A 12,084-nucleotide genomic window follows, 5' to 3' on the forward strand; every position below is an offset into this window, starting at 1 on the left:
CTTCCTTGTAGACTTTCTGAGGCAAAAGGACGGGAGCATTACCCGCACGCGCTGCAGTCGGAAAACTATAAGCGCGATGCCATAGATAGTACAAGGGTACTAATATCGATACGCGCTGCTGCTGCGACTCACGGAGACAGAGGATAACAGCATAACCGCGAGAGACTAATCACAGAATATCAACCAAAACCAATATTTAATGGGAAGCATAACACGGGCCAGCCACGGCTCAACCTCCCGCCCTCAAACAAACACGATGCTGGAAGGGGGGGGGGCTACTTAACCATCAGACTAACTAACTGGATTTAACCTGGCTAAGGTGAACCCAGTACTGGTTACCGGAATGGTTATCCTTAACCAGCAGATTCACCGGGCCTAAAATGAACAAATTGGTGCTAGGCCCCAGAAAATGAGGAGTAAATTTACTCATATTTCCGACACGCAGCTGCCTACTGGGGAAACTACGGACATAGACCTGATCTCCTAGCCTCCCTCTAAAGGTTCGCCGATTACGATTGTAACGCTCACCTTGATTATTATGGACCCTGAGTATATTACGTCTGGCACGGTTCCAGTTTTCATTGATGACTTGAGGAACTAGATCTTGAATTCTCCACAAGTTCTAAAAAGGGGAATTAACAGGATAGGAAAGGATCAAAGAGGCGGGAGTGGCTCCCAAGGCTTCATGATTGGTGGTATTAAAAGCAAAACTAAGCCAAGGAAGACTAGAGTTCCACTTACTAGGCGTTTTCTGAAATCAAAGCGGATTTACGATTTCGGTTAACCCTCTCCGTAAAGCATGCCTGCGGATAATACGACGCAGTCGTGATATGCTTGACACCGTTCTGAAAATAGGACGCCTTGAAAGGAGCCGAAAGGAAGGCCGGCGCATTATCGCTAACAATTTTCTTAGGGGGGCCAAAAACAATGAAAACTTTAGTTAAATGAGAAATAGTGGTGGTAGCAGTGACGTTACGGCTCGGAAGGAGCCAAGTGAATCCGGAGAACGCATCAATAATAACTAACACGTATCGATGACCTTTCTTAGTACGAAGAAAGGGTCCTAGATAATCGATATAGAGCTTGTGCGTAGGACAGGACTCGCGCTCAGAGCTCAGCAAACCCTGTTGAAGAGCATTCTTGGGTTTGACTACATTATACAGCCGATATTGCTATACCATCTCTCTGACATTTCGCTCCATGGTGGGCCAAGTCAAATGCTCCTTGACTTTTTTCAGAGTCTTAGGAACTTATAAGTGGCTACCCACCAACGAATCATGAAAGTACCGAAAAACCGGGCGCACCAGAGCTACTGGCAAACTTCTTTAACTGCTTCGCATGCCCGACCCTTTTACGCAGAATGCAACTGTTAATAATATACTTATGCGACAGTTCCCCAGCCAAATAGGGTCCTGATCCCGACGCTGAGCGACATCAAACTAAAGAGGAATTTCTCCCAATCCTGCCTCCATCTGTCTCCCGGGTTCCCTCACTAGGTGTAGATTCGGCGAACTACCGGCTGAGGACATCCGCAAGGATATTTTCAGTGTCTCTCACGTGTTTAACTTCAAATTAAATGCGTACCTCTCATCTGGCACTACGGCCAGTTTTACGGCTAAAATACCAGCATTAGATGTGTCATTTTGGACAATAAACCTTTTATTAAAGTATGGTACTCCTAGAAATGGACGATTGGCTACAGCTGCCTTAATATACTCAAACGCGGGCTCCTGGACAGGTCCTTATTCAAAACGCACTCTCTTCCGGCACTGTTCGTTTGAGGTCGCGGCCAACTAAGCAAAATTAGGGACAAAACGCCTAAAATAGTTCAACATGCCTATGAACCTAGCAATTCCGAGTTTATCAGTAGGCGGAGGCAACGCCCGTATGGTCTTAGTTCGCTCTTGTTCGATGCGAATACTCTGACCTGACACTAGGTGACCTAAGAAGAACACCTGCTGCCTTTCTAATGTCATCTTACTGGGTTTAACAGTCAGCCCGGCTCCCTGAAACCTCGAAAGAACTTTCTGGATATGATCCAAATGGACTGAAACGAACAGCTATAGATGACTAAATCGTCCAAATAATTATAGGCAAACACTAATTTCAAGTTCCTAAGGATATTATCCAGCAAACGAGTTGCCAAACCAAAAGGAACTCCGTCAAACAGATTCCAATGAGTACAAAATGCGGTAACATGTTTACATTCTTCAGCTAATGGAATCTGACAACAGGCTTGGTTCAAACCAAGAACAGTAAACCAATTAGTACCGGCAAACCAGGTAAAAGTTATGCAGATCAGAGGCAGAGGTACATTCGAAGACAACCTTAGTGTTCAAGCACCCGGTAGTTAACCACAGGTCTGAAGTAGTGCTCCTGATCCTTGGGAACATGGCATATGGGGAAGCATAAGTAGATGTAGAAGGCGTAATAACTCCTTGTTGGAGCATTTGTGATATTCTCGCCTTCAGTATCTTCACCTTAGGAGGTGAGAGGCGACGTGGGGGCTGCCTGACAGGACTATCGTCGGATAGAAGGATATGGTAATTAAGAACATTAGTGACACTCAAGTTATCACTAAGAAGCTCAGGAAAACTCTGTAACAAATCCCGTAATTGAGAAGCGTGATGCGGCGAGAGATGGGTAAGATCAAACTCATTAGCCACATCCTGAACGGCCAATGCATCTGCATTTCGATGCACAATACGTTTAGCGCACTTATAAAACGAAACATAAGGTGGCTTGCGGAGTATGGATGTAGATGTAGAAACTTCTCCACAGGAGCTAACTTAAAGAAAAAGGTGTGCCCAGAATAATCCAAGAATAACCCAGTATTTACTGAAATCACATCCCAAAATTAGATCGACCGGCAGCTCCTTGACCGAGGCTAATGACAAGGGCCAGGAAAAATCCCCCATCGATATACTCCCTCGGACCCAATCATGCAGAGGCAACACCTGGTCATTGGCCACCCGACATCTCTGCACCGGAGAAAGCACCGACCGAAGTTTCGTAAAATGACCAACTTCCAAAAACCACTCGAAGCACAATAATGAAAATGAGCTACCAGAATCGGAAAGAGCACAGATCGGTTCGCCACCTACTCGAGAACAAACGTAAGGCGAGGGCGGTGAAGAGGGAGCGACAACACGGGTACGCCAGCGTCTAAAGGCTCGATCACGAGATAGCTGCCCAGTCCGGCGTCATTTATTGGCTCTGAGAGCGCGAGGCTGAATCCGAGAGCGCAACAAGTGAGCCGTGCTGCCGCACCTGAAATAACCCCGGGGTTCCAGTTTTACGGCTTCAGCGGATGCAGACACTTCGGAATTTCCCTTGCCAGCGCCGGTGGCCTGCCCCTTAACTTCGTGACATACATCGTATCCAAGTGGCAACGCCCATATCGCTACAACCGCGGCACGGAGTTCTTCCCAAGCTGAAGGCTGATTACGGAAAACATAGTGCTACTTATCCGCAACGCGCATTCCCCTAAGAACAATAGACACCGGCTGTTGTTCAGGCAAATCGATTAACAAAGCCAAGGACGCCGTCTGAACTCTGTCCACATACTGATGTAACTGCTCTTTATCCCGCTGCATCTCCCAAATGTAACGACATTCAAGCTGTTTTCGAACTCCTGTGGTCAATCTCTGCCTAATGACGAGCTCCCTCAATTGCTGTAAGGAGAACACTTCAGTCATGGCTCGGAAGAGGAGGTTCTGCAACTCACTTCTAGCTAACAGGTACGGCAGTGACAAAATTACTTGGTGTGGAACCACGAAAGGCAGAAGCATAAAGTTCAAGACGAACCGACAACCGTAATAATTTTTCGACCTGTTCAAGCCACTCCACGACTAATTCAGTAATATCACGAGAGGATTAGGCAACTTGGCAAACATTGCGTCTAACTTCACCGAGGACGTAACAGTACCATCCCGGGCAGGCTCTCGCCCTCTCCCGAACACAGCAAGTCCCGCTCCTCAATCCTCTTCTCACCAAATCTAAACACGTAACATTAAACTGCAATGCACTAACCAAAGAGCCCAATTCGGCGGCTAATTTTTTATGGTGATCTTCCAAAGCTAACATGCCCAAATCCGCTTTCCGATTTGTTAAATACATTAACTGGGCCTACACCCTATACAATAGACTGGCACTAGGTTGAGTGCCTTCCAAAACGCAAATAGTGTCCTCAAGGCCCCTAACAGCCTTCAACAAAAATTCAGTGGCCGCTCCTGTCTCACCCAACACCGCCGGCGTGACGTCAACCGGCTGAAAAACGGCAGCACCTAAACGGGCCACTAAATCCGGACCACTGCTCTCAGTAGCTTGGCGCCTTATTTCCAACTCGTAAACAAGATGTTTCTGAGCAGGCCGATCCCCGGACTCTGACTGACCGCCATTACAATACACCTGAAACAATCAACACCCAAAACAATGTGGTGTCACAGAACAGAAACAAAATTGAAACTAACAGTAACTGAAATGGCAAGAACACAAACGTAACCACGCTCTGCTACCAGTGAAATCCCTGGGCTAGCAGGACGGAGCGGATGCGGTTATATTTGTGGAAAGAGGTCAAAATATGTTACTGTCAGTTGCACACCATCATACAAAATTTATTTCTTAAAACACACAATCAGACAAGCAAGAATCAAAACTCTCAAGGTTTTAACGAAAGACCTCCTTTGATTTAATTTAGATCGGCTGAAGGCCACATCGAAAATCCAAGGCACAAGGCCTAAGCAAGGTACAGGAGTTCTTCTGGCGGTTTCACTTCTTCAGAATTTTTTATCTTCAATATAAATAGGCTGAAAGCCTTAGATTTAATGTTATCCCATATAACGCGGCTGAAGGCCTCACGTTAATCAAGAATAGTCTCGCGGCTTAAGGCCGAGACAAAGATTTTCAAAGTTTAATTTAAATTGGCTGAAAACTCGGTTGAAGGCCGCATATCAACAAAACAATTTTACGGATTTTGCCTGGGAAGAAGAGCTTTCAATTTGAAAAGGCTGAAGGCCTGATCTCAAAATACTTCGTGTAAAACTCTGCTGCAGGCCTCATATTAAAAAATAACAATCTTATGACTTAAGGGCAAGACAAGGATTTTGAATTTTTAATTTAATAGAGATTAAAACACACATCATGGAGAAAACAATTTTACGACTTAAGGCCTAAAGGAAGAGATTCTGAATTTCAACTAAAATAGGCTAAAGTCTTTATCCTAAAATGCTTCACATAACACTCGGCTGAAGGCCACATACGAAACCCAAACAATCTCACGTCTTAAAATTAAAAATTGGAAATTTCTTTGTCTGGGCTTTAACTGAAAAACTCGGCTGAAGGCCACATAAAAACTACAAAATATTTCTTCCGGCTTAAATCCTAGACAAAATTTTCAACTTTTGATTTGAAAAGTCTGAAAACTCGGCTGAAGGCCACATACCTACTTGAAACCAATTTACGGCTTAATGTCTAGGCACAAGGAATTTGCAATTTTAATTTTGAAAGGCTGAAACTCGGCTGAAGGCCACATACCAGTCAATAAACTTTTTTACGCCTTAAGGCCTAAGAAGAAAAGCCTTGAAATTTCAATAAGCAAAAACTCCGCTGAAGGCCACACACAGTACTTAAGACTAAAAAGGAAATCACTCTGTAAAACACAAGGAGCGGCGCTCAGACGGTTCCAACCTGGGGAAGTAACTAACGCACCTTTAGGTGAAACAGGCAGCCAGACCGACAACTTCTTAATCAAAAGGCAACCCAACAAAAAGCCAGCCGAGGAACCAACCAACAACATCAGTTCTACTGCACCTGAACAGCAAAACGACAACAAGATGTCAATCGCACAACGTTCCGGATACTGGTGGCCAATCAAGCCAAATGAGAATAAACGCCCAAAACTACCAACACCTCAGCTGTCACACTACACGCTGTGCTGTACAATACCAACACGATGTGGAAAATACACTGCCAGAAACTACGTCAACAACCACTTTAGGTCACTGGAACGTCAACGGCCACAACACAGGAGATACCTCTGGTACACTTAATTTAAGTCATTCCTTCATTAATGAAGTTTAACACCACACAGGAAGACGGCTGCAATTCTAATCGACTTGAACGCACACACGTTGTTGCTCGCGTGGATCTCTCAGAAAGTGACAACCAGGATCAAACCAAGAGATGTGATAGCAGTTGAGGCTTGATAGTAGGTTAAGTGAGCACTCAACTTTAGTGTCCAGTTTCGGTGGCTGACGAACTTCGTAACCCTCGCAAGAAGTGCCTCACAACTCCAACCGCACGTGCACGCCGCCAGCGGCTCCGGTCTGACCACGCGCCACAGAGACTTCCTCGTTGCTCTGACCCAACGGACCGACTGTCACACACAGCACACCCGGAAAACATATCCGCCACACCAGACATAGTACAGCAGTACTAGTATCGATACACACTGCTACTGCGGCTCACGGAGAGAAGACAGCAACGTTATTGCGGTAACCACTGGGCTACAACAAATGATTAAAAAAAAAAAAAAAAAAACAAGGCACCCATCCAGCCAGCCACGGCTCACATACGTTGCAAAGAGCAATGGTGCTGACAATTCTTTTCAGTATTCAATACTGCCTTCTCACGTTGCCATCCTGATAAGTCAATGTTGACTTTTATAGAAGAGATATTCATTTTCCAAAAACATCGCAGTTCTTCCACATAAAACATGTTCCTTAATTCTACAACACTTATTCAAAAAATGGCTCTGAGCCCTATGAGACTTAACATCTATGGTCATCAGTCCTCTAGAACTTAGAACTACTTCAACCTAACTAACCTAAGGACAGCATACAACACCCAGCCATCACGAGGCAGAGAAAGTCCCTGACCCCGCCGGGAATCGAACCCGGGAACCCGGGCGTGGGAAGCGAGAACGTACAACAGTTATTGTTTCTATACAGGCTACACTTTAGTTTCTTTTTTTGGCGTGCTTTTGCCTAGAGCGGAATGCTGTCTGTGTATTTCATTGGTCAAATTTTTCAGTGTAACGAAAATATGATTCTCTATAAATTGTTCGAAGCAAAGAGTAGGATATGACCAAATGAGGAAGCAAATAGACCAGCGTGAGGCCTAGTTTTGCGAAAAACGATTTAACTTCTTTAAATAAATCAGGGTAACTGAGAAAAACTTAAATCTTTCGTTGCTGTCATACTAAAGTCATACGCAGTGTTTAGAATTGTCACGTCGATGTCTCATATCTGCCTAGTGTTAGCGAGATGCTTTAGGAGCTTTAAGTAGAATGCTATGGACCACAGGGTGTACTCAAAAAATGTCTGAAGTAACTAATTGTGTTTTCTTATACATCATAGTTATTGTTTTGCAACACTACTATAAATCTCAGAAATTCTGCTGGTTTGTACATAATGCGGATGTAGAGGAACATAGATGCTCCAGAAAGTGGCGCAAAATGTGCAAAATATTGATTTGTGTTATGTCAAAGTCATGTGTAAATATTATGTCGATATTTTGTGACCATACTTTGTCCATAATTAGCGTCCTGATATAATCGCTCTTAAACAAAAAAAATTAAGTCTGAAATCCTAGGTTCACTTGAAAATATGTATCTGTTAGGCTGGTGCAGAAGTTCACAGCTTTTTTTTTTTTTTTTTTTTGTCAGCTGGTATTCAGGTTGCTAAGGGTTTATTTAACGATTGTCAGTTTTTATTGTTAGTTCACTGTTGCTATTTGAGTTTACATGTTGAAATTTTGTGTCTGAAGATAGTGAGTGGAGCTGTCGACGCTACAAAATGGAGTACAAACAGGATAAATCGGAACATTTCCGACATTTTACACGGTCTGAGTTCATTCGAGGGGCTACAGCAGCGGAGGCACCCAGAAACATTTGCACCGTGTGTGGGGATAATACTATTGGACAGAGAACTCTAAGGAAGTGGTTTTCTCTTGTTAAGGAGGATCGTTTTGACGTTAATGATTTCGCTGTTTAATGGAAGTCGTTCACACTCATGAACCCACAATGATCCACGCGAGTGTACTCGAGAGCTGGTAAATGTGGTAAACTGCAATTATTTCACCACCGTACGAATTTAAGTGCAATGGGAAAGGCTCAAACATCAAGAGTACGGGTGCCACATGCCCTAAGCCAAAATCACAAAATCAGCAGGTGACCACATGTGCATCATTGCTTGGCTCGTGAACAACACCGGCGATGACTACTCCGTACCGCTATTGGGGTGCAAAATAACTGATGATGGTCGAAGAACAGAGGATATAGAATATAGACTGGAAATGGCAGGGAAAGCGTTTCTGAAGAAGAAAAATTTGTTAACATCGAGTATAGATTTCAGTATCAGGAAGTCGTTTCTGAAAGTATTTGTATGGAGTGTAGTCATGTATGGTTCAAATGGTTCAAGTGGCTCTGAGCACTATGGGACTTAACATCTATGGTCATCAGTCCCCTAGAACTTAGAACTACTTAAACCTAACTAGCCTAAGGACAGCACACAACACGCAGTCATCACGAGGCAAAGAAAATCCCTGACCCCGCCGGGAATAGTACCCGGGAACCCGGACGTGGGAAGCGAGAACGCTACCGCGCGACAGCCGTGTATGGAAGTGAAACATGACGATAAATAGTTTGGACAAGAAGAGAATAGAAGCTTGCGAAATGTGGTGCTACAGAAGTATGCTAAAGATTAGATGGGCAGATCACATAACTAACGATGAAGTATTGAATAGAATTCGGCAGAAGAGGAATTTGTGGCACAACTTGACAAGAAGAAGGGACCGGTTGGTAGGACATGTTCTGAGGCATCAAGGGATCACAAATTTAGCACTGGAGGACAGCGTGGAGGGTAAAAATCGTAGACGGAGACCAAGAGATTAGACGGAAACCAAGAGATGAATACACTACGCAGATTCAAAAGGATGAAGGTTGCAGTAGGTACTGGGAGATGAAGAAGCTTGCACAGGATAGAGTAGCATGGAGAGTTGCATCAAGCCAGTCTCAGAACTGAAGACAGCAAACAACAACAATGCTAACACAGGGAAACGAAAGGAATGGTTGAGCCCAGCAAAGCAGCAACTCCCCGAACAACGACCTGTAATCATCTACAAAAGATGATGTTATGCATCTAGTGCGCTACGAATTGCTTCCCCGAAGTGTAACCATCACTGCTGACGTTTATTCTCAGCAACCGAGACGTTTTGCAGACGCAATCCAAGAACGACAAGGAGGAAGACCGCGTGAAGTGATGCTACTCCACGATAATGACCACCCGCATTTTGCTAGGCTGAGGGAAGACACTATACGGGAGTTGTGTTGGGGAGTCCTTCCGCAACCACGTTATTCAGCTGATCTGGTGTCCTCAAACACAGATACAACCTTGAAGGAACTTCCCTTTCCAATGAAGATGCTCTATGAACATGGCTCGACGAGTTCTTCGCCTCAAAACCACGTGATTTCCACAGTCGCGGAATATAAAACGTACTCCAGCGTTGACAGATTGTTTTAGATAGAGAAGGAGAATGTATTATTGATAAACGTCTGTGTTACGTTAGAACTTATGCACCAGACAAATACCTTTTCTGCATGAGACACGGCAGTCCGCAGAGCTTACCGGTGTGACGGGATGCCGCAGCGTGAGGGGAACGTGCATCCAGCCATGAGGTTGCCCCGCTGAACTGCAGGCGTTCATGAACAGTACAAGGCGTAGGGTAGTATCTGACAACTTCTCGGGCTTCAAACTACCCATTTCAGCGATAGTATTGCTCGAAACGGGAATATTTTTCAATCTCTGAGTTTTGACGTTATAACAACAGCAGCTGCCGAAGAGCACTGAAACACATAAATCAAAAGAAGGCAGCTGTAGTAGACGAAATTCCTTCAGAATTCTTGAAACTCTGGGTGAACTTACCTTCGTAGCACCATTCCACTTAGTAAGCGAGATATATGTATCGAGTAACACATACTCTGACATCAATAAAAAATATAAAACAGCAATTCGGAAGATGCTGACATCTGTGAAGAATATTACGGCTACGAAGAAGTCTCGGACGAAATATCAGCACAGGTCAGTTACTGGATGCAGCAGTATTCCGAGCACTTTATTCACCGTGGTCGTTTCTTTACGTTTGATTAGCCAGATAGGATTCTACAAGCAGTCAGCTGAATTACTTCTTAGCAGCTTCCCTTACGGTTGGGCAATGCCTTTGCCACACACATAAAAAAGACGTATTTCACAAAAAGATTGTCAATGTAAAAGGATTCCTTTCCTGGTTAATGGTTGGCTTACGATATCTCTCAGCATTCGCAACCACTGTATCCTGATGATTAGTAAATCTTCTTGGCCTCAGTATCATCCACGGGCAATTATCGTCCTAACTTACAGGCAAAGCAAGTGGAGGTCCTTTCTGTGCATACAAAAGCTTGGTGAATGTTGGGCGGTCACATCATTGTCCGGCGAGTTGCCATACCTACCTGTCACTCTGGGAATGATGGGATTCCCTCAAACATATATACATGAGATAGTCCTTCAGATGTACGCGTGAGACTCCTAGCAGTTGACGTCTAAATGTGGTTTTTTATGTATTTATTTGCAATGGATTTCGGTGTCTCTCCATTTTCTGGCATGTCTACGGTACCACGTGATCAGGCGTGTACCGGGTAATCATCAATATACACATGTCTCATAGAGGGTATAAAACCAAAAATGCAGACAAAGTACCGTCTGCAACATCCAAAATTTTCGCCGTTTAATTTTCGTTGATATCTTGCACTATACTCTTGATTCTGATGCTATATGCTGTACTACAGAAACTAAATACATCAATACTTCGATTACGTATTAAATAAAAATTTGACTGTATATAATTGATTGTAATTATAATAGAAGTATTATAAATTGCCGGGTAATAGCCAAGGGAACTTTATTGAGATGTATCAATAGCAAAGACGAAATGATAATAGCTGTACCGATGTTTATCTTTGCGCATGGAGAGCCTCTGTCGCGTGGCGTGCAGATGGGAGGCAGAGCAGTTTGTGTCATGAAAGAGTGCGGAAGTGTTTGTTGAACGCTCCGGCCGACCCGTTGTGTACCTATACTCGCGCCAGTGTAGACATCCCTCACTCGTTAACCTGCGATTACTGAGAGCACGGTAGGAGTGGACCGGCGGGGGAAGCTGCAGTTTCAACTGTTGCCTGTCCCGTAAGTATCCGTGGCTCTGGAGACGACTCGGGGTTCCTCTCATCAAGCAGCAGCAGCAACAGCAGCTCCGCATTGTCGTCGGCTACATACTTGTCATCCGCACAGCTACAATATCGAAGGACTGTTAATTGACAAACATTGTAGTGTAGAGAGGCTTCAACCAGCAACATTCACAGAGTGTGAATAACTTGAATAATAACTTGCAAAAGTTAAAATTTCTAGGACACCTGTGTTGCATTGTCCTCATACATTATTACCATGCAGGGTCCCTTTCCTTTCCATGCAATCGTCGAGTGTCATAAGAATATCAAAACTGATTAAATATTTACTGCTAGTTTCGTGTACTTCATACTGACCAGTTTCAGTCTAAATTTTCTGCCTTAGTAACTACATTGTTGTATTGCTTAACAGAAGCTACTTACAGCAAAGTAAGTTTCGCTGGCAAAACAAATAACTACAGATACAATATAAATCTCCCACATGAACCATGGACCTTGCCGTTGGTAGGGAGGCTTGCGTGCCTCAGCGATACAGATAGCCGTTCCATTTGTGCAACCACAATGGAGGGGTATCAGTAGAGAGACCAGGCAAATGTGTGGTCCCTGAAGAGATGCAGCAGCCTCTTCAGTAGTTGCAGGGGCAACAGTCTGGATGATTGACTGATCTAACCCTGTAACACTAATCAAAACGGCGTTGCTGTGCTGGTACTGCGAACGGTTGAAAGCAAGGGGAAACTACAGCCGTAATTTTTCCCGAGGGCATACACCTTTACTGTATGCTTAATGATGATGGCGTCCTCTTGGGTAAAATATTCCGGTGGAAAAATAGTCCCCCATTTGGATCTCTGGGCGGGGCTACTCAAGGGGATATC

This window comes from Schistocerca gregaria, unplaced genomic scaffold (genome assembly GCF_023897955.1).
Source record: "Schistocerca gregaria isolate iqSchGreg1 unplaced genomic scaffold, iqSchGreg1.2 ptg000178l, whole genome shotgun sequence".
Classification (NCBI taxonomy): domain Eukaryota; kingdom Metazoa; phylum Arthropoda; class Insecta; order Orthoptera; family Acrididae; genus Schistocerca; species Schistocerca gregaria.